This window comes from Alexandromys fortis, unplaced genomic scaffold (genome assembly GCF_014885135.2).
Source record: "Alexandromys fortis isolate MF-2015 unplaced genomic scaffold, M_Fortis_MF-2015_v1.1 scaffold_32, whole genome shotgun sequence".
Classification (NCBI taxonomy): domain Eukaryota; kingdom Metazoa; phylum Chordata; class Mammalia; order Rodentia; family Cricetidae; genus Alexandromys; species Alexandromys fortis.
The window spans coordinates 2,454,463-2,477,282 of record NW_026067938.1 but is presented as its reverse complement, the minus strand read 5'-3'; the positions used below and the strand labels follow the sequence as shown (position 1 = coordinate 2,477,282).

General features: G+C 35.0%; 1 pseudogene; it reads right to left on the bottom strand.

The window, feature by feature from the left end:
• Window positions 1–5,288: 5,288 nt before the first annotated feature.
• LOC126504774 (importin subunit beta-1-like) lies at window positions 5,289–17,653 on the bottom strand (annotated as a pseudogene).
• Window positions 17,654–22,820: the final 5,167 nt, after the last annotated feature.

Sequence of the window (22,820 nt, the reverse complement as noted above, 5' to 3'; positions counted from 1 at the left end):
CTCCAGTGGCATGCCTACATTCCTGCTACCATGCTACCTGAAATTATTGTTGTAAACGCTAACTCTTTAGAACTATAAACCCAGATAAAATCTTTTTTTTTTTTTTTGGTGAGATTTTTTGGTCATGGTAACTTCCCTAACACCCAGGGAACATTCACAAGAGTGAGAAGACATAGTAAAAGCCAGAGTATCATGGAAATGGCTGTGAGTTTGTGTCTCCTAGTAATAGCAGAAGCTATCTGAATATAGTCTCATTGATGTAAGTGCTCAAATTTGAGCTGGACAAGTATGGCCCTATTAAACATGACCAACTGTTTGGAGAAAAGTTCTTGAAACCTCAACCTTACAAAAAGAGCTACAGGAATCTAAGAAAACTAGAAATAGGAGAGGTGGCTTTCACCAGGAAAGAGGATGTTATTTGGTTGACCAGTGATGAACTTTCATCCTGAAAACATACATACTGGTAGTATTGTACAGAGTAATCACACTATACTTAGGCTAATTCTACAAAGTTGGGCTTTGACTTCAACATCTGTACTGGGTTACATCCTTTTTCCCACAGATACATCACATATGCCTGCATGCGTGCGTGCGTGCGTGCGCACACACACACACACACAGTGACAGTAGGCAAGAATAAAAATGATTTTAAAAATTGCTGTCATAGTAGGGCTCTGGAATTTAACAAATAAATAGCTGCATCATATTTTATAATAACTGATTTTACTTGAAGAAATCAAGTTATCACCACAGAAATTTCAGTTGATTTGGAATACTCTAAGAAAGCATGTGAATACAATTAGATATGACATATGGTAATGAATATTAACAGAATAATCTTAGAAGATAAGTTAATGACCAAACAAATTTATCTGGAAAGGTAAAAAATAAATAATTTGATAAATGGGAGTTGAATAATTACAGTGTCATGAATGCTTCCAGAATAAAAGAGCTCCTGGGTTCACAAATACTTTCAATGGAAACTTTTTTCTTTTTTGATTTTTCAAGACAGGGTTTCTCTTTAGCTTTAGAGCCTGTCCGAACTAGCTCTTGTAGTCCAGGCTGGCTCTGAACTCACAGAGTTCCGCCAGCTTCTGCACCCCAAGTGCTGGGATTAAAGGCATGTGCCCCCACTGCCCAGCTTCTTTTCGTTATTAATAGCTTTATTATCTTTAAATGAATAATTATTAATTATAAAGTTTTTTTCATACTATCACACTTGGTGTGTTAAATTAAAATAGAGAAGCTAAATATTCTTAAAATCATATTTGTGTACATGGGTGGGTGTGCACGCAATAGCAAGTGTGGAAGTCAGAAGACAATTTGCAGGAATTGGTTCTCTCCTTCCTCTACGTGAATCTCTGGGATTGAACTTGGGTCGTCAAGCTTGGAGGCAAGCATCTGTACCTGCTGAGCCATTTCCTCAGCCCAGATAAAGGTTTTAAATAGATTTCCCTTTTCTAAGACACCTTAAAACTAAAGTAAAGGAAGCCAGACTTCTGAACTTTAGTGTTGTCAGAGAAACTAAAGAAAATGACAATTTACCAGAAGAGGGGAAACCCCACTAAGGCTCACCAAGAAATCCCAACACATGAACCCCGATGCTGACTTATCATTTTAGCCAAATTTTTACTTATGAATCTTGTTGCAGGAGAGGCCACTTGTTCATCCTGGCCACCCAGAACCAAAATAACTACACATAAGCTATATTAATTAAAACACTGCTTGGCCCATTAGATCTAGCTTCTTATTGAGAACTTAAATAATCTTGACTTCATAAAGTCACATCTAGACACTGATAATTAGAAGGTAAAAAGAAAATGTAATATAAAAATACTAGAATGAAAGTAGAAAATACTTGAGAGAGGCAAGGATAAGCTCTTCCTGGTCTAAGAAAATATTGGAAACAAGAAAAAAATATAAATTAGAAATATAGATTAAAAATAAACCTGAAGAATAATACACAAATTAACATATTGAGAGATAGGTTGCAATCATCCTGAAATACATATTCATCACACTTATAATGACACAGAGTTCAAGGACACAGAGTTAGGTGGGGAGGAGGGTCAGTGGATCTGGGAGGAATTGGAAAAATGGTTGAATTTGATAATGTATTATATGACATTTTCAAAGAACTAATAAGCATTAATTTTGTAAAATAGAAAACAGATATATCAAATTGTCAAAGATAATGGAATCCAAAAATAAATTTAAATAGCCACAGTCACACAATTTGTGGCAAATGTGTCAGCAAATGACATTGCATAGAAGAAGAAGAAATAATTGTAGAATAAAATTAACACTGTTCTGTTAATGTACAAATGGGAGAAGCTTTGACAAAATAACAAATAGGGCTGAAGATGGTTACTAGAAGAGAATAAAAGTATTAGGATGATCATCCAATTAATTTAACAGCATAATTCAGTTAATAGGATGCATACTTGACTTAGTCATTTCATAGTAGAAAAAAATTGGTGGAAAAATTTCTAGGTGTCCAAATTCTGTAAGAACTTTATGGGCAGATAGTTCTTTCTTTGGCTTGAAATCTCAAGGACTAACAAAATTTGCATGCCTGCTACCCAGAGGTTATCAAGAATCCAAATGACTGTGCCATTTAGAGCTACGATTGCCTAGTCATATATTTGCATTATACACTTTCTGAGCTCAAACATCCCGGTTTAATTAATGCCCTATATTACAGTACTTTTAAAACTATACTTACCTGGGAACCCTGACTGCTCTTTGGACTGGAGAGAGAGGAGGAGGGGAAATGGGAGGAGGGGGAGGGAAATGCGAGGAGGGGAAAATTTGTAAAAGTAATAATAAAAAAACTATACTTACAACTTACATTTTCAGGAAAACAGAGTAAGTAAACTTGCTCTATTTCTCCTATAAAATACAAGGAAAATACCTGGACCTTAATTATAAAATATTTTATAAGAAAACAATGGCAATCAATAATAGAAGATAGCTTATCTAGGGACAACAAGAACCATGGTACAATGTGATAGTGGATTTCTAACTTCCTGTTTACATGTATCATCCCTCAACATGGTACCATCTAAATTTTTCCAAATAGTTTTGCTAACTTCATGTTAAGCATTTGAACATAAGAGACTGTAAGCCATTCTCATTTAAAACACTCAAATTAGGAATACTTTCTGTAAGGTCATTGAACACTTTGTGGAGGTAGTTCGCTTCAATAGGAATATGTCTTCTCTTCCCTTAGTGGTCTATCAGTGAACTTCTGAGAAAGAGAGTCTGGGAGAAAGCCTGGACTTTAATCAAGACCTGGAGATTTTAACCAATTATGAGCAAATAGGTTGTGCAGCAGACCTAGAACAGTGGTATCAGGAGAAGGTGAGAAGCAAACCAGAATCTCTCCTCCTCCTCATGAGGAATAAAGTACCTTTTCCACCACTGAGAGTCAATGGACTTTTCACAGCCCCAGTGGACACTAGTTACTAAAATGTTCTAATAAAAAGATATCTGCCCTAAAGACTGACCATTGCCATTGCCTTAAGCAATACTTCTCTCAAGGACAATTTGTTTGTTTGTTTGTTTGTTTGTTTATTGCTCACCCTGTGGGTCTCCAGCTGTGACAGTAATCAGTTACTCACTCCCACAATTTCTGTTCCATATTTACCCACCATATTCGGTAGGCAGAATAAATTATTGGTTGGAGGGTGTGTGGCCCACTTCTTTCACGGGCATTTCCCATCCAGGCTCCATATTCCCTACTTCGAGGAGTCTTAGCTATGGCCTTCCACGTAGATTTCTGGGAGTTTCCACTGTTCTATGTTTCTAACTCCTTCCAGAGATACCTCCAGATTCCAGTATTCTTTCCCTCCATCCTCCTCTTGTCCACTTGACAAGCTTCCAGCCTCTAGCTTCCAGTCTCATTCCACCTTCCTGGCCTAGATTGCATCTTACATCTCTCAGAATGGCTAAAATCAAACATACAAGTGATAGCTCATGCTAAAGAGGAGGTGGAGCAAGGGGAATAGTTTTCTTCTTCTGGTGGGACTGTAAACTTCTAAAGATATTTTGAAAATCTATATTGTAGGGTCTACAAAAATTGGGAATCTACCTACCCCAAGAACCAGCTATGCCACTACTGGGCATATACCCAAAGGACACTTCATACAAGTATACTTGCACAGCTATGTTCACAGCAACTTTATTTATAATAGTCAAAACTGGAAATGATATAGGTGTTCATCAACCAAAGAATGGATAAAGAAAATTTAGTATATTTATACAATAGAATTTTACCCAGCAGTTAAAAACAATTATATCAGGAAATTTCTTGGCAAATGAATGGTACTAGAAAAGATCATCCTTAGTAAGGTAACACAGACCCAAAAAGAAAAACACAGTATGTCCTCACTTTTAAGTGAATATTAGTAGTAAAGCAAGGAGAACCATGAAGTAATGCACAGACACAAAGAAGATAAGTAACAAGGATGGCTCAAGGGAGGGAGGGGGATGCATGAATCTCACTGTGAAGGAGAAATAGAGAAACTCCTTTTTACATGAATAGTCTATGAAAAATGATTAATACCAAGGTGAAAATATCACTTATTATGGCTAAATGAAAATCACCAAGTAAAAGCTGTTAAGTTTTAAAGAAATATTAGTGCATAGAATGGATATATGAAAAAATAACTTAAATCTAAAACTTAAAATATTCATATATAGGGCTGTACTGTACAATAGATCAATGCCATTTTAATAGAAACAACTCTTTAGGAGCTTTTGAGTAATTAGTATGTCACAATGTGATGTATTTCAATCTCCACTTATCAAGTACATGTTGTGTAGCTCCTTGGTGTCAGGTACAGTGTTTTGAAGAAAAATTAACACAGATAATGTATTTTCCAACCTCAGTAAACCTGTAGCATAGTTGATCTAGTATTGCTCCATAAATTCAGATGTGCTCTAATATGAATTTATTGAGATTGGAAAGACCATCTTACTTACTAAGGAGAAAGATGCATGCTTAACTTATTTGTAAAATATCAAATTTAATTTGGCTTAAGTGATTCCTCTAGATTTTAAAATTAAAGAACCATTCAGATAAGATACAATTTTGTCTCTTCTGTAATCTATTTTTTTAAATTATTTACTGCACACTCTATGCCACTATCTCTTCAAACAAGTCAAAGAGGATTTGGTAATATACAGGAGTTTCTGGACAGAAGAGATAGTGACAAACGTGGTATTTGCTACCATGGAAGGCTGTAGAATATCACATTGCATCAAGTTATTTTGGGGAGAGAACTTCAGATTGTCCTGCCCATAGTCCATGCTGTTTTCACTCGAGCAACTACATTGGGGTATTTCATTAATTCTATTAGGGTGGATATAGACTGTATAACTAGTGATATGAGCTGATTAGGCTGTGGGCCCTCCAAGATAACTGACAAAAGCCATCATTGGTGCATCCTGGTATTCCAGTCAGTGTTCTTGTTGTGTTCTTTAATGAAAAGAAGGACATGTGTCACAATGTCATCTTCCCAGCAGGTAGACAGAAGCCTGAGGCACAACCCAATTTCCTCATCATAGACATATGACAAAAATTCTGCTCCTTGTAGGGCCATCTCATCAATGTCACTTTTCATTGCTTCAATTGTGACTGCAAAAATCACATTTCTTCATAATACAATGATATCATCTTCACTAGATTCTGTAAAGCGGGCACTTGTACCCTTGTGTCTGGACACTGTGTGGCTTCACAGACCACTTGTATGACACAGTGCTTTTCTGAAAAGTTGTCAAAGTTTGTTCTGGTCAACTCCAGGAAATTCAGGAGTTCATTAGTAGCAGCTAACTTCACATTGTTACTAAGTTATTCTTTTTTCATTCCTTGTATTGTGGCAGTCAGAATCTCATTGTATTTATCTTCTCACTGCTCTGGGTCTGTATCTTGGCAAATGTAACCTATAGCTTCCAATGTGAACTCTTTCATGTGTTCTATGCTACTGGGGTTTGTAACATTGGCTACCAGCTGAGGAAAGAGTTCTGGCCACTGATTTCCTGGGATCTCTGCACAGGCAACACCAGCCACATATTGTGAAGCAGAGCTATACCAGTAAGTTTCTGTGCCCAAGGTCTACAAAACATATTTCTTGACTTCCCATCGAGCATTAGCCTCAGTAGGAAGTCAACTCTGCTAGTACTATTCCTCGATATCTGGATCTGTCCATGTCAAAGAGTTCTTTATTGGTAGACCAGTTCCAAATCTGGCAGCTTGACTGTTTCCTGGATTTGCCAGCACTCTGGACAGTTCCACATGGACCTTGGGCAGGTTCTCTACAACAGCATGCTCCAAAAGCTTCAGCACTGCTTCCAGCTCCAGGTGATCTGGAGACTTCTGCTCCAGGCAGCACCAATTTACTTCAGAGAAGATCATGGGCATTGAAGAAACTTTACATCAAATATACTTTCTTTGCTACTGGGCAAGAAAATGTTCCTGCCTTGACTACAACAGTATGCTGTCTTAATTAGATAAGAAGACCACAAAGGAAAGTGACTGCCAAATAATGTCAAGACACAGAGGGACAGTTTTTCAGAATATTCTGCTTCACAAAGAAGTCTGTTAGATATGCTAGGATTATAGGCTGAAGAGGGATGCCTCAATGTTGCAGAGGAAACTTGGGTAACTGTCCAGGGAGCCAGATATTTCTGTCATTATTCACATTCTTTTGGAAGCCACATGTTTGGATTTCCTTTTAACACAATTAGTATTATTTCCTTCTTGGGTCTGTGAGGGTGTTAAAGACTAGATAGTTATAATTTACCTTGTTTATTTGATGCATAAAGCAACTTATGATAGAAAGTAAATGAGGTACTAGACTTTTAACTCACCAAGATAGGATAGGTATGGAGTATTTTCTCTGAATTTTTCAAATGCAAACAGACTAGACATTGTTGTTGTATTTATTTCCTGTATTTCTTGTATATATTTATTATACTGATTATATATAGTTTTTATATATTATTTATAGCCTTCCTATTTTAATAAATAAAGCTTTCCTGAAGATCAGAATAGTAAAGCAGCCACGCTGGCCAGCCTTACAGACCAGGCAGCAATGGCACACAACTTTAATCCCAGTAGACACAATAACACACACCTTTAATTTAAGTAGCTACACTAGCTTTCCATAGATAACAGGTAGTATTAGTAAAAGCCCTTAATCCCAGAACTAGAGATGGGAAGAGACAGTTCTCAGGCTCAGTGTCATTCTGAGGTTTTCTGGAAGCAGGATCACCACTTTCTTTCTTTCTGAGTTTTTTTTTTTTTTTTTTTTGTGGGGGGAGGGTGTTGGTTTTTTGAGACAGTGTTTCTCTGTAGCTTTAGAGGCTGTCCTGGAACTAGCTCTTGTAGACCAGGCTGGCCTCGAACTCACAGAAATCCGCCTGCCTCTGCCTCCACAGTGCAGGGATTAAAGGTGTGCGTCACCATCGCCAGGCATGATCACCATCTTACCTCAACACTGAGGTTGAGGTAAAAGCCAGTAGCTGGCTACTTTGATTTTCTGATTTTCAGGCAAGCTTTATTTATTTAAATACAAATGAAATATCACTACATATTTGTATTATGCAAACCCTATACTACTTATTCTTTGGATCTAGGATCTCACATATTTGACTGAAGTAATGTAAATTAAGCAATATGTATTTTATAGATTTTCATCATTAATTGTATGAAAAATAAATTATATTCTGAATCTTCTAGGTATGTCAAGAAAATATCTGTTTATCTATATAAAGAACATTATAGCACTTGACACTGTATTCATCAAGTGTGAAAAGTTTCTCTCAAGGTACATTTATGGCAACAAATATCTCAGTAGGTAATCACTCACATCTAAAGTGTCTCCTTTGTGTTTAATGACAGGCCAATTGAATTTACAGCTCCACTTTTCAGGATATGTTGGATTGTAACAAGGAATTTGTGGACAGTAACTAAAATGCCTATGACTATAAGTGCTTTTGCTTTACATTGGAATGTTTTGACGTCCTTATTTATATGCCCAAAGGCCAAAGGAACAAAGCACATCATAATTATTTCTAAGTCATTATAGTATTTTGTACACATGAAAAAAAATCAACATATCACTTTTAAAGGAGTTTAATATTAAATACTAGTTTGTGGCTTATTTGACACTATTGCTAAGTTTTATGCAGGAACAAAAAAGATATCATATTTTATTCTTTGGGTTACGTCTCTTCTATCAGAAATTGTTGATATTAACCCATTCTATGTACATTGTACCCTGGAACTTTTAGCTTTTCTCCTATTTCAGAAGTAGGAACCCTTTCTCTTTAAGCTCAATGCCAGTTTTGTGCTGACTGCCTGCTGCTTCCCAACTACATATCTAGGATTTTGTAGTTTAATTGCCACTTGCTCAGTGGTATTGTACATAAACACAGCAGCTGCTACTGTATGTTGGAAGTGGCTCAGAAAAATCTATGGACACTGTTCAGCTTTTAGTAAAAAGCCAAAAAAAAAAAAAAAAAAGACCCAAAGACCCAGGTGCATTCGTCTAACAGCGTGGCAATATAACACCTTCACAAAAAGAGCTCAACCCATTGGAAAACTTCTTGCAATATGTTTGAGACCATACCAGAGGAAAAAAATGTATGGTGTCATGTGGACTAGTTTTAAAAACTTCTTGAAAGTGAGGATTTTCTGTCTTTCTGACTTCCTTTCCGATCCACAGAGGGCCTTAGATTTTGTTCATTATTATTCTGTGTGGCTACAGATTTCCACTAGAGATAAGAAAACTAATATGGAACTTGGATATCTTCCTGGTAACAGGTAGAGATTATGTTCTTTTTGGCTTCCCAATTAAAACTTGAAATCAAAAGGAAAATTCAAAGAAAACTTCACCGTAAGGCCTTTGCTGAGGCAGATCATATACTTTAATGAACTCTCTGGTATATGGATGAGATGGTCACCTGATGTCACATTTAAAACATAGCAATGATGACAGAGAGAGAGAGAGAGAGAGAGAGAGAGAGAGAGAGAGAGAGAGAGAGAGAGAGAGAGAATGGTGAACAAAGAAAGGAGAAAACTCCTGCTCTGAAATCATACTGATATGTCTCAAGGTATATTTTTAAGAATATATGCTAGAAACACATTTTTATTTTTTTATACAAGTACTACTCAGGGATTTGTAATAAAGTAACAAATCCAAATCACCTCATTTTTTTTTATTTCTTTGACTCACTTGATATTTAACTCTGCTCTATAGAAGTATTTTTGAACTTCAGCATTTATAACCTAAAGTGGAATTCTCTGAAGAATAAAAATTCTCATGAAACATAGGAACTAGACATTGTAGGTCTGTAGTGAAATTTTGTTAGCTCCATGGTGTTATCTGTTTTTTAAGTAAATTTCAAGAAGTCTAAGAATGTCTAGAAAGAACTTAAAGTCATTTAAAAACATTAAGCTTTGTTCTCTTCCTGGATCCTTACATTTTTAAAAAGAACTCTCATCATTTACTTGATCATCAATAATTTCATGCAGGAGTGATATGCTTTCTTATTATTATAATACCCCAAATCCCATCACATGTTTATTTTCTCTAATTCTACTTAATCCATCCCCTTTTGTACCGGTGACGATTTTGTGACAAGCTGAGATTAATCAGGATTATCTGGGTTTGAAACTACTTAGTCTACGAAGCTGCTCAGTAGATAAAGATATTGATACCCCTTTCCCTGCATTCATCATTAACAGGCACTTTAGCAAGGAGTTAGGGCCACATCCGCTCTGCCACAAACCCCTTGATACTTGTTGATAGTTTCAATCTTATGTAGGCCCCAAGGAGACAGCTATAGTTAGGGTAATGTCATGGCCATGAGGTGTACCACATTCTGAATATGAAATTCAGAGTGCTTCTATTTTATGATATTCAGTATTAGCTACATGGCATCAAAAGTCCTGCCATTCATTTTGTTTTGTAGATGCACAGAGATGTTTTTCTGTCTAAGGATTTATGGCATCCCTGAAATATACTCGACCTAAATTGAGTGCATGCTTTCCTGTTCTTGAGATTATTAGAATCACATGCTTTTGTGAGAGAAATGTTTAATTTTCTATAATTAAACATTTTGCCATTCTGTCTTCTTGATATGCACTGGCTTAATACTTGCCACACTTAACGTGTGGAATCATTTCTTTATTTATCATAATGACACATATAGATCTTTTCATTATTAGTGCAGCTTCAGGACCTTCTAGCTCACTATATTTTTTTTACTTAACTGCATATAAAGATATATATATATATATACATATATATTATATATATAATCATGTGATTTAATTCTATATTCCATACATGATTGGTTGGCATTAGCTCTCTAGGTATGTCATGTCAGAATTATTGTCTCTAATTGTTTTATTTTAAATTATATTCTTTAGGACTGTTCTCTTTCCTGCTATGGGTCAGTTTGTATGTAGAAAAATAACTTTGTGTGCGTTGAATATACAAATACATCGATTCACATAGGAAATTCTGAATGCACTTCTACACGTGTGACACAGAAAGAAATAAAGGATGTATAAAACAAAGCTCAGTTTTCTTAAAAGGAATTGTTCAAACCATGGTGCATGTTGAAATTCCTTGTTTAGAAAAATCAGTGAGTATTCTCTAATTCCTTTTATTTCTAAAATGTATTTCCAGTGACACATCGGCAATAAACCACCTATTTTGGAGAAAAAGAGAAAGAGGGAGTGGAGAGCAAGAGCACTTGACATTCATGTGTATCACCGTTCACATGATGTTGCAAAGGAAGAAGTGGAAATGAGACAAGGTCATGATATCTGTGGAACTCATGAGCCAAGCCCAACCAACTTATTGTAAAGTCTATACATCAATTTCTCCATGACAGATTTTCATATCAGACCCACCAAGGATCAACTTTTGATTCTACGATATTGTTTTATCTTAGGTATATTTTGAACTTCTTTCACTTATTTGTGATATCTTTCCTATTACTTGAATTTCTATTTTAATTATCCTTCATATTTCTATGTATTATCATTCTTCAAACATTCTTAAGTGAAATAATCTTTCAATTTAAATAATAAAATGATTTAAAAATATCATCTAGCTATATGCATCTTCCACTTTTTCTAAAGACACAGCTGGATTTATCTCCAGGATGAAATGTTGATGTCATATTCCAAAGGTTCAATAGATCTTTTGACATATTAAAAATGTTACATTCATTAAATTAATTATGCACTTATCAGATAATACATTTGAAGTACAAGGAACTACTTGGGAGCTGGAAAAGGGCTCAGTGTGACAGTGCAGAGATTGCTGTTACAGAGAACCAGAGTTAGAGGACCAGCACTCACAGGCTCACAATTATCTCCAACTCTAGACTCAGGAGCTGTAAAGTCTCTTCTGGACGATGCAGGCATACATTCTGCAAATTATGCACATGCATACACAAGATAAGATATTCATACACATAAACTAATGCACTCATTTTTAAAAATAAATACAAATAAAATCAACCAGATATTTGATGGTATACTATTGTAAAATGATTGTAATAAATGTTTAGAGTATATCAAACTATGTCTTTATTTTTCTTTATTTAACAAACAGAATTTAACAAATCTTGAAGTCCAATGCCTACATAAATCTCCTTGTGTCATGACTGGGAGCAGAGAACAGGCAGTTACGAGCTTGTTCTTTGAGGAACAGCCCAATAAATTCTGTTGCCTTGGAGGGTTTGTAGTGGGATGCGCTGCTGTGAAAGAGAAATCATTGAGTCCTCCGATGCCTTATGAGTATTAGATTTGCATCAAAAGTGCATGATCATAGCTAGTTCACCGCGTTTTACTTAGCCCCCTCATTGAGCTGTAAATTAACATTTGTATTTAGTGGCAATTTTCATTGAATTTAGTTTTTAAATTCTTTGCATAGTAAGTGATTAGTGATTGCAATTTAATTCTCCCTCCTACAATGTTTTCTGCACATTGAGTATGCATACTAAGATATATCACACACAACCTATGATGCAAAGCAAACATGTTCACAAAAAATAGAGACAAAGAGTACACTGATAGTATGTAGAGACATTGAAAGTTAGCTACAAAAGCAGATCACACTCAGGGCTATCTGTGTGGCTCTACCTCAGTCTATGATCAGCAGCAATGCAAATCTCTCTAGACAAAAAGAAGCATTAGAGATTTCAGCTTGCTTTAAGGAACTAATATATAACTTCATAACAAATTGACTCAATCATGTTTCCAATTCTCAGTCCCATATTGAAATATCGTCACTGATCTCAGCTCAGAAACCTCAACTTGTGTGTTGGGGAATTAACGGCACTAGCTCTGTGTCTCAGGAGCTCTGATTACAATAAGGCATTTTGGATGTCTAAATATAGGAAACATCTACCTGTTATTACTCAAATTTGCTTTTAATTTCCTTATACCAGAGATTATTACTAAACGACAGAATTTCAAAATGATTTCCATTTTTTCGTACATTATTTCAAGTTCATCATAGTGTTCATATTAAAAACTGCAGATTTGAGGCCGGGAGGTGGTGGCGCCTGCCTTTAATTCCAGCATGAGGGCAGCAGAGGCAGGCGGACCTCTGTGAGTTCAAGGCCAGCTGGTCTACAAGAGCTAGTTCCAGGACAGGCTCCAAAGCTACAGAGAAACAGAGAAACCTTGTCTCAAAAAGTAAAAGAAAAAAAAAAAGAAAAAAAAAAAAACAGACCTGCATGAAACCTCGCTACCTCTCTGCAACTGGTGAAACCATATGCAGACCCACAGCCGAAAGAAGAACGCCGCCGAAAGAAAACTCACAGAATTTACGTACCAAGGCTCAGAGACTGAACCGAAAAAATGGGAACTTGTCTGGCGTTTACCTAGGCTCTCTGCATCTATGTTACAATTGTGTAGCTATGTTTCTTGTGGAACTCTGAATAGGGGAAACAGGGGCTCTCTCTGACTCTTTTGCAGGATTTTTGGACTCTACTCTTTATACTGGGTTGCTTTGTTCAGCCTTAAGACATGGGGTGGTGCTTAGTCTTACTGCAACTTGATCTGCCATGTTTTGTTGATACTCAATGGGAGGTCCTGCCCTTTCCTAAACAGAAACAGGAGGAGTGCTTTGAAGGGTGGAAAACAGAAGGGAGTGGTAGGAGGGACTGGGAGGAAAGGACAGAGGGAAAACTGAGGCCAGGATGTAAAAAAATAAATAAGTTTATTTTTTTTTTTGAAAAAAAAGAAAGAAAGAAAGAAAGAAAGAAAGAAAGAAAGAAAGAAAGAAAGAAAGAAAGAAAGAAAGGCAGACCTAAGGCTTTCAGTCTAGATTATTGGTACCTAAATGAGCACTGAGCAAAAAGTGGAGTTCACTTTTATTGTTAACCTGTGCTTTTCTTGGTCTGATAAATCATTTTATTTCATAACATGTTTTGCTTGTGTGTCCATGCAAAGGTTAACAAACTCAAATCAAGTAATTATTTACAAATTAATGAACATCTCCCAGCTGATAGTCTAATAATACTGCGTTGTAGAATTCATCAAAATTTATATTTCCCTTTGAAATGGGCTCATTCCACGTGGAATCCCTAAGTGTCACTGTGGTTCCTCTCTGCTTCGTTCTCCACTCATGAAGAAAAACTTTCGAATCCGAGACAGTCATTCCACTGAGAACTCTAGCTAAAGATGCATGAAGACACAAACAACTAAAGAGAACACAACCACAGATACTCATTTTGTTGTCACAGAACATAAATAAGAAATAAAGTTGTAATAACAAGAACCACTGGAATTTGGGATGGCTCCTTGCCGTAGCAAAGCCTAATGAAAAATTATTCTTTTACAGAATGTATCTGATTAATTAGCTATGAAAAATTACTCTGTAGCATGAGTAATCTGCATACTAAACAGCGATAAAGAAAGTTTTTCATCACTCTATCAGGACCGGTACTTGAAACATTAAAATACCTTCTAATTTTTCTAAGCTAAAAAAGAAGGAAATTACAGGTAATTATTCTCTTTTACATGCGATGTTTGTGATTATTGGTGACATTGAGTATCTGCTCGTGTATACTGTTTTCGTCTCTGCAAATTGTGTCAGATGGGGATGAGGTGTTTTTTATGAAATTTAATAAATTTTCTTAAACAGTATAGACTAGTCTTTTCTCTCCTTGATTTGTGGTGCCTAATTTAATGAATATTGAGTCTGTCTCAGTTTTTCATTTTGGTGTATTGCTCTTTTTATCTATTCCTATGAAAATGTCACACGACATTTATTGCTATGACATTAGCACTGGAGAAAGTTTCTTTATTTGTCAGAGGCTTCCACGTATTGAAATTTTTCAGTAATCATATAGACATTTTAATGTTTAGCAATTCCCACATGAAAACTTCTGAAATATTACTGAAATTCAGTTTATTTGTGGATTAACTGTTATACCACCCACATATAAATTTACATTAATTTCTCAAAAGATAAATCACAAGAGCGGGCCTAACTGTCACCAAAGCTCCTGTCTCTCCAGATGCTCAGCTCCTTTAAAAATGTGCAGATTTAAAAAAAAAAATATATCTTGGTTTAAATTACTTCTAAGCGTTGGCTGTTTCTACTGCAAAGAAAGTCTTTTATAGGCTGATATATATTTACAAATTTTATATTTTCCTGATTGTGGTGCTTTTTTTTATATCTCTCTCCTACCCCTACCTCTGCTTTGTGCAGATAATAGGGTCATATTCAAAAATGATTTCAAATGCTATATAAAAAAGAAAAGAAACATAACAAAACCAAACAAAAAGAAATACAAATCTTCAAGTCTGTTTACCTGTGTGGCAAAATCAGTTGGAAAACCCCATGCTAGCACACTCTCTGATGAGGAGGCAAATGTCAGGGATTGTATCTAAGTAAAAGATAATCCCAATTATGCCATAACATTAATAAGTTCTGCTATTGCTTATATCTTCACAGCAAATAATACATGCTTTAACTTAAACTATTTTCTCTGTAATCATAAATGATCATGGAAATATATATCTTAATATTTAAAGAAAATTGTAATTTTTATAAACTAAGTATTCCAAATTGCCCAGGCTCTTATCTTAGCTCAGTGCTAAATTGAAGTTAAAAGTAAGACTTATTTTTTTTAAATATTAAGAGTTAATATATTTTGGGAGTTATATTACAAATATTTGAAGTTAATAATTCAATTTTTCATGCCTATATACCACTCAAATCTTTATTTCAACTTTATAAATCCATGTACTTTACATTGAATAATGGAACATCATATTGAAAATTGTGTAATATCTTACAAATCTAACAAACAAAACACATTTTTTTTTCAATATAAATTTTGGACTTGATTTTTAAGAATAAGACATTGCAAATGTTTGACTTATATCTTACTGAAATCATTACAAATAAAATGAAGTAACTGTGTCATTACTTTTTCAAATTTATTGTTCTTCAGTATGTTTTAACAAACAAGAATAGTTTGCTTTCTTTAACATCTGTGTATACCCATGGGCATAATTAAAATCATTCTTCAATTAATCTATCAGATGAATGAGAAAGACACTGTTAGTTATTTTTATATTATCTTCTAAGTTGAAAATACAGAGCAGAATTAGGAGAGAAATTGACATCAAGCTATGGATGTTATTTCAAGGGCAGTATTGAAATAATTTTGTCAAAATGCATAATACTGTAGAGAGCTGAACTCCGGTCTCCTCCTTCCCTAAGATGTCTTTGAAGTGGAAATGATGTGAACCTTTAATGTCTTGTCCAAATAGTAAGGTGTAAAGATATCAAAGGTATGCTTGGCTAGAGATAAGAAGCATTGCAAATACAGCTTAGATGGGTAAGTTTAACATGCGTGGTCCCAACAGAATAATGTCAAGATAAAATCGCCAGGAATTTCAAATGGATATATAGCAGTAGTTAGTCATGTCTTCTTTACATGTAATCATGTAATAGTCATTACATAGAGGTCTATTAAGTTAGCAGGGCTGTTGTAACCAATGTGTGTCAAAATTGTTGCCCATGTTGTCACTAAGTTCTAGAAATGTCCCTGAAGAATTATTGTTTGATAACATTTCCATAATAACGACGTTTTCCATTCTTGTGGCTTTACATCTTTAGATACGTCTTGTACTGCTACTATTTTTTGCCTGAATAAACATAGAAGTTGGTGAAAGCATTTAGAGTCTATGTCAACAATAAGTGCCAAAGCTGACAAAGGTAGTGCAAACAACACACTGAAGGAGCTTCTCTGGCAAACTACCGAGAGCAAATGTATTCAAACTAGCACAAGTGAAATGCTTAACTCCTAAATAAACACTGGACACTTAGAAACCTTCCCTCTGCTTTCGGTGAAAGCAGATATTTGTCAGGGAGTTTTTCTGGAGTATTATTGCTTGCTATCTTTCTTCACTTGTTAGCTAGAGGGAGCATTTCGACAAAGGCAAAGGGAACATCCACCGGGCCTCAATAAGGGAAACTGAAACCTAAGGTCTGGACAGCTGAGACCAGCAGGATGATGCTATTGAATACAGATTCATTGATTTTCTTCTTTCTCAGGAAGGCACTATTCCATTTGCTCTGTCAAAACCTTTGCTTATAGCCCATGTAGGTGCATGCTTCTCGGGAAGAAAAGGATCAGTGCTATTATTTAAACACCTGTGATTCTTTTTTGTTCCTTTGTTCAGATAAGAGTTTTGGAAGGTAATTTAGCTTTTACTCAACTTGTACTATTAAGTAAACATATTTTAAAGCATACTGTAAATAATTTCATTTAAAAAGTGTATGAAAATATATTCATTCCTCTATATTAATTTTCTATATATAATCTTTTCAATTCCCAAATATTGACACATACTTATTAAATGACAGGGTTTTTAATCTCTGGTGGTAATGATTAGTTAGTATAAGATAAAAGATAAACGGAGAATAAGTAGAAGGGGTTAGAGTAAGAAAAAGGGAGAAGAGGCAGGTCCAACTAAAGGTAGAATAAATGAATGAGTGGAAGGAGTACAAGACAAATAGAAATAATATAAACATTGGGAATTCAGGAGAGGAAGATCATTAGTTCCACAGATGTTTCCTTAGAGAAAGCTTGCTATAGCTCCTCTAAAAATATATACAAATGATAAATAAATAAGTAAATAACACTTAAATAATAGCAAAGCAAAATCAGCAAGAGAGGATAAAACTTATCCAGAAAGTTGAAATTGGCTATTTATTAAAGACAGTCAAAACTAGGCAAAGAAATGATCGTAAGAAGATATTCCTTATAGGTTCCCTATCGATGCAGTTGTTCAGTCTGTTTGTGTATAGTCTCTGGCATAGGTATAATTGCCATATATCTCTTTATGCAGTCCATTCCATTCTAAGGTTTAGGTCATATTCCCAACTTGTAGAACACTCTGAGGTTATGTCTCAAACATTCCCCCATAGAGCAAGAGCAATTGATAGACTACTTCAAATTGTCAATTAACTGGTGTCCAGAAAAGAGATTTTTCCAAGTGACTACCTACCTTTCTTTCTTTTCTCTATTACTGAAAACACAGAACAAATTGTATGATTCTGTATCATTGCTTTAAGCCTTGTTTCTTACCTTTTGCCATTGTGCTTAAGCACATGGGTTGGAGAGCTCACCCGACCTGGAGCTGTAGCCTTCTAAGGAGACTAGATACTCTTTCTTGTGCACAGTTTTAGAGGTTTGTTCATTCCTTTACTATGAAACTACTGTTTATCTGCAATCATATAACTGAACTGAGATGCTAGATGATCTCTAATAGTTTCCAATCTGCTTCCTGGAGATCCCAGCAATCAGAGTCACTCTGGGGAATCTTACTCTTCACTTCTTACATATACCAATGGAAAGTGAAATCTCCATTTCTACGATTTCATAGAAACTCCACAACCTTATCTGGGAGTTCTTTGCTCTCAAGTAGTACATCAAGTATTTGAGTGCCGTTGCACTTAAATAATACAGTGGGTTACAAAAATAAACATTTAGAACGCTGAATGAAACATTTTCTTCAGAGACAGTGTCACTGAAAGTAATCCTGACTGTCCTGATATGTACTGTACGAGCCAAGCTGCCTTTCATGCACACAGATAACACTGACTCCCCAGTGCTTGGATTAATGGCACACACCACCATGCCCCACAGGATCCTCTTCTGGTATCAGACTTTCAAGAAAAAAAATTGCATTCATTTCATGAAAGTGAGAGTTTGTGTGTATTTTATTTTTCCTTTTTTATTGAATATAGATTCTTCTCTCATACAGCACATCTCAACCTCGGCTTCCCCTCCTCCACTCAAAATAATTATCGTCTCTCCTTTCCTCTCCCACAGCTCCACAAATCCTCTGTTTCCTCTTCAGAAAATAGTATGTCCTCAAGAGATGTCAACCAAATGGAACAAAAGAAACACAATAAGACAAGGAAAAAGTCATCCTATTAAAACTGGAAAGGAAATCCAGTATAATTTTCTGTCTGTGAGAATGAAGGTAGTTTGGCTAAGAAACATATGACTGAATATTCACAAAAACAAATTGAATCAAGTTTCCTTAGACTTTAAAAAGTATTTCATACTATGAAGTCAAAGAGTTACTAGATTCCCGTGTATATCATCTCCAAATAATGAAAATAACTATTAATTTTCATTGAAAAACTCATAGATGAAAAAAAGCCTCATAAGAATATCATTCTAATATTGTATTAACTACCCCCTCAGTGTACTCAAGTGGGTTATGTACCTTCAAGGACAGCTATTTTACAATTAGATTGTCAAATAATCACCAGGGGATCTTATTAAAGTTTTGTTATGATAAAGCTGTTCTAGCCTGGAGCCTGAGGACCAGCATTTCAGACAAAAGTCCCAGTATTATTTAGGCTGTCATTTTTCGAAAACATTTCAGAACAGGATATGTCCATCCTGCCATTCTCATAAAATCCACAAACCTATATAATATTCATGGAGGAAAATATAAAATTTGGGCCTTTGTATTTCTTATTGGTTATACAGGAGTTATAGAAGGATGATTTTCCTGTTTCATTTGGTATTTTCATAAACCTTTACAGCTAATATCCATTGACTCATGAGAAGAACCATCAGTCAAATTTGATCCTAAGAATTCAGATATTATTTATGGTCAATTTTTCTCTACAGCTATCTCTGTCACTTACTATTGGCACAACATAAAATGAATTCTTATTAAAAATTCATAACTCCCTGCAATAGTACAACATCAAAGAATTTGCTTCAACTTTATGCAAACTTTACAAAGAAAGGGAAATAAAATAAATTTCTTTCTGGAAACTTTGGGAAACCAAAATAGAGTCATATATAAAATATTGCAATTTTGGACCAGGCCAGAGGGGGGATCCCATGTCAATACAGTGGGGCTGAAACATTGTATTGGTTAGTAATAAATGAACACTATTATACACTACACCTCTCATGTGTTAATGGTGAAACTTGTGTGAAATCATTGCTTATGCTCTCAATCATAAAAAGGTGTAGTCAATAAAATTAAATATTAGACTAGTTGATAATGCCAAACAGCAAAGACATTAATTAAGGTATTTATGAAACTACAGTAATAGTGTTTATTCCAACATGTCCCTAATTACATATAAGTTATGATTCTTCACTTCTTGAGTTATATAATTTCTTTGAAGATTTTCAACAATTCCAAACAATAGCTATTATGTATTAAGTCTTAGTGTCAGGTTTCAGTCAAGTATCAATATTGTTACTTTTTAAAATATACTTTTGACAATTTTCTGCATATATATATATAATGTATTCTGAACATATTCAAAACCTGTTACTCTCTTTGTCTTCCTTATATTTCTAAATAACCTCTTTTCAAATTCATGCTTATTCTCCATTTACAATTTTGTTTTTCAAGTTTGTGGAATTTATCATGGCTTCTGTGTATCCATGATGATAACAAGGATGGCGTATCTATAAGAAAGAATATCATATGACACTTCTCCACTCTCCAACTTTTAAAATCTTTCAAATTATCCCCATAATGCCCTTTTCATCACTGGATACTCTGTTGCCAGCTTAGGGCTAAGCGTTCAGCAATCATTTATTACCAATATTTTGAACAGTTATAGTTCTTGATGTTAACAGCCACCCACTGAAAAAAAGAAATTTTTCTGCCTACATGTACATAGCAGAGGAAACTTAGGATCTTAATATAAGTATTTAGAATAATGTTTTCCTATGTGTACTTTTAGATTAATAACAATCTATACCATTTATAAGTATAACATTGTTGTGGGACGGCCTTCTATCTATGTGTTAACTTTGTTAGTTAATGAATGCAGAAACTTCCTTAGCCTATTTATAGGGCAGAACTTAGGTGGGTGGGGAAGACAGAACTGAATTCTGGGAGGAAGAAGGCAGCGTCAGGGAGATGCCTTGAAGTCACCACCACCAGAGATAGACATGCTGAAATTTTGCTGTTAGTCCACAACCTCGTGGTGATGCACAGATTAATGGAGATGGGTTAAATTAAGTTGTAAGAGTTAGCCAATAAGAAGTTAGAGCTAATGGGCCAAGCAGTGATTTAATTAATGTGGTTTCTCTGTGGTTATTTTGGGGCTAAGCCAGGTGGCCAGGACAAACAAGCAGGTCCTCTTCCAACACAACATATCAATTACTTCTCATGAAAATGCTATAAAGCAGTATGTTGTGCAATGCCACAGGCTTAAATATCTCATGCTAACTAAAATTGTCACTTAGTGATTGTTCTATATTGCCCAAGAGTTTGATCAATAATAAAATTTACAAATATAATTTGCTCACTAATTTAAATGCATAAATATCTTGCAGGATATTTTTGCTAAATGTTATAAATTATTCATTTCCATACAATTCAGATAAAGCATTATCCAAATAATAAACACTGTACTATGAATAATGACAGTATGTAGAGTACATATACTCACATATTAATATATAATATATACATATATGTGGGTATACATGTACTGGTATATATATAAGTATATCTGTATATTCTATTTTAAGCAACTAATATTAAGAAGTCCTTGTTCTTTTTTTAAAATATTTATTTATTTATTATGTATACAATATTCTGTCTGCGTGTATGCCTGCAGGCCAGAAGAGGGCACCAGACCCCATTACAGATGGTTGTGAGCCACCATGTGGTTGCTGGGAATTGAACTCAGGACCTTGGAAGAGCAGGCAATGCTCTTAACCTCTGAGCCATCTCTCCAGCCCCCAGAAGTCCTTGTTCTTCATAACCAGGAGTGTACTTTTTTATATAGGTAAAGATAGCAAGTCACACAATTCCATGTTTCTCCATATTTATGACAGTCATCACCAAAAAAGAATCAATATCTGGGTTTCTCTCAAGTTTCAACTCATCAAGCTCTTACATATACTGTATTCGCACAGTGATACATGAACCCATGTCTCTCTGTCTTTTCTGGAATCCACAGTTCACCCTTATTAAGCTCTTTTCAAACCATGTCCTATATTTCTTGCCACCAAAATATTTGTCTTTTCTTAAAGAGGAATTGGTATTTTGTTTTGTCTTTACTTAATTGTGAGACACAAAGACCATGACAACTCATATAAATGAATATATTTAATTAGGGTGTCTCACTTAATAGTTTTAGAGGTCAGTCCATTACCTTACAGTGGAAAGCAAGACAGCATGCAAGCAGACATGGTGCTGGAGTTGAGAGTCCTTATATCTTGATTGAAAGACAACAGAAAAATGGTCAGACACTAGGCAGTATCTTGAGTATACATGAGTCCTCAAAACTTGCTTTCACAGTGTGACACTTCCTCCAACAAGGCCACACACACTCGAACAAAGCCTCAGCTCCTAATGGTGACACTCCCTTTGTGGGTATTTTTCTTTTAAACCACCACAAAGTGAGAACAGATGCAGATACCCTTAGCCAGACTTTACGTAGAGAGTATCTAAATGAAAGGTCTCCACCAGTTTCTTCCCTCCAAGCTCAGGGAAACCATTAGAAAGAGGAAGAAAAAAAAAGATTATAACAACAAGAGAACAAGGCCCTCTAAATCAGTTAAGTAAGGCAAACATGAGCACATGAAGACTGTATCTGCAAGTATAGGGCCTACCAACTATTGTGCATACATATTATAGCTCTTACCTTTGTATTTTTATAGGTCTTACAACTGTGTGTTTCTCACACTTGTGTCTGCTCATTTTTTTCTCATAATGGGTAGCCATGTCCAGTTTCATATAGCAGTTTTGTCTCATCTTACTATTATTTTACCTTATTATGCTTGATTGTCATATCATAGAACCTTTTATTTTGGCTAATGAAAGCCAAATTGGGAGTAGATCCAAGGAGGAGGATAGTTGGGAAGGAACTGAGTGGAGTAGAGTGAGAGAAGACTAGAATCAAGATATATTTTATTTGAAAAGTATCTATCTTCAATAAAAAATAAAAGAAGTTAAAATGAGAAAATCATATAGTTTTGATATAAATGAGTTTTAGATACAGAAGATTTTATAGACAACATGATTTGAAATTGCAGAATTATTTGTTTGATAATACATTGTGTTGGAAAATATATATGTAATAAAATTTATAATATATGATAATGTAGAAGTCACAAATAATATATATTTTTAAAATAGAAAAAAAAGGATGTTCAACAAATCATGCTAGCATGTAGAAGAATTAAAATAGAGCCATATCTATTGCCATGCACAAACTTAAGACCAAATAGATCAAAAAAACTCAACATAAAGCCAAGTG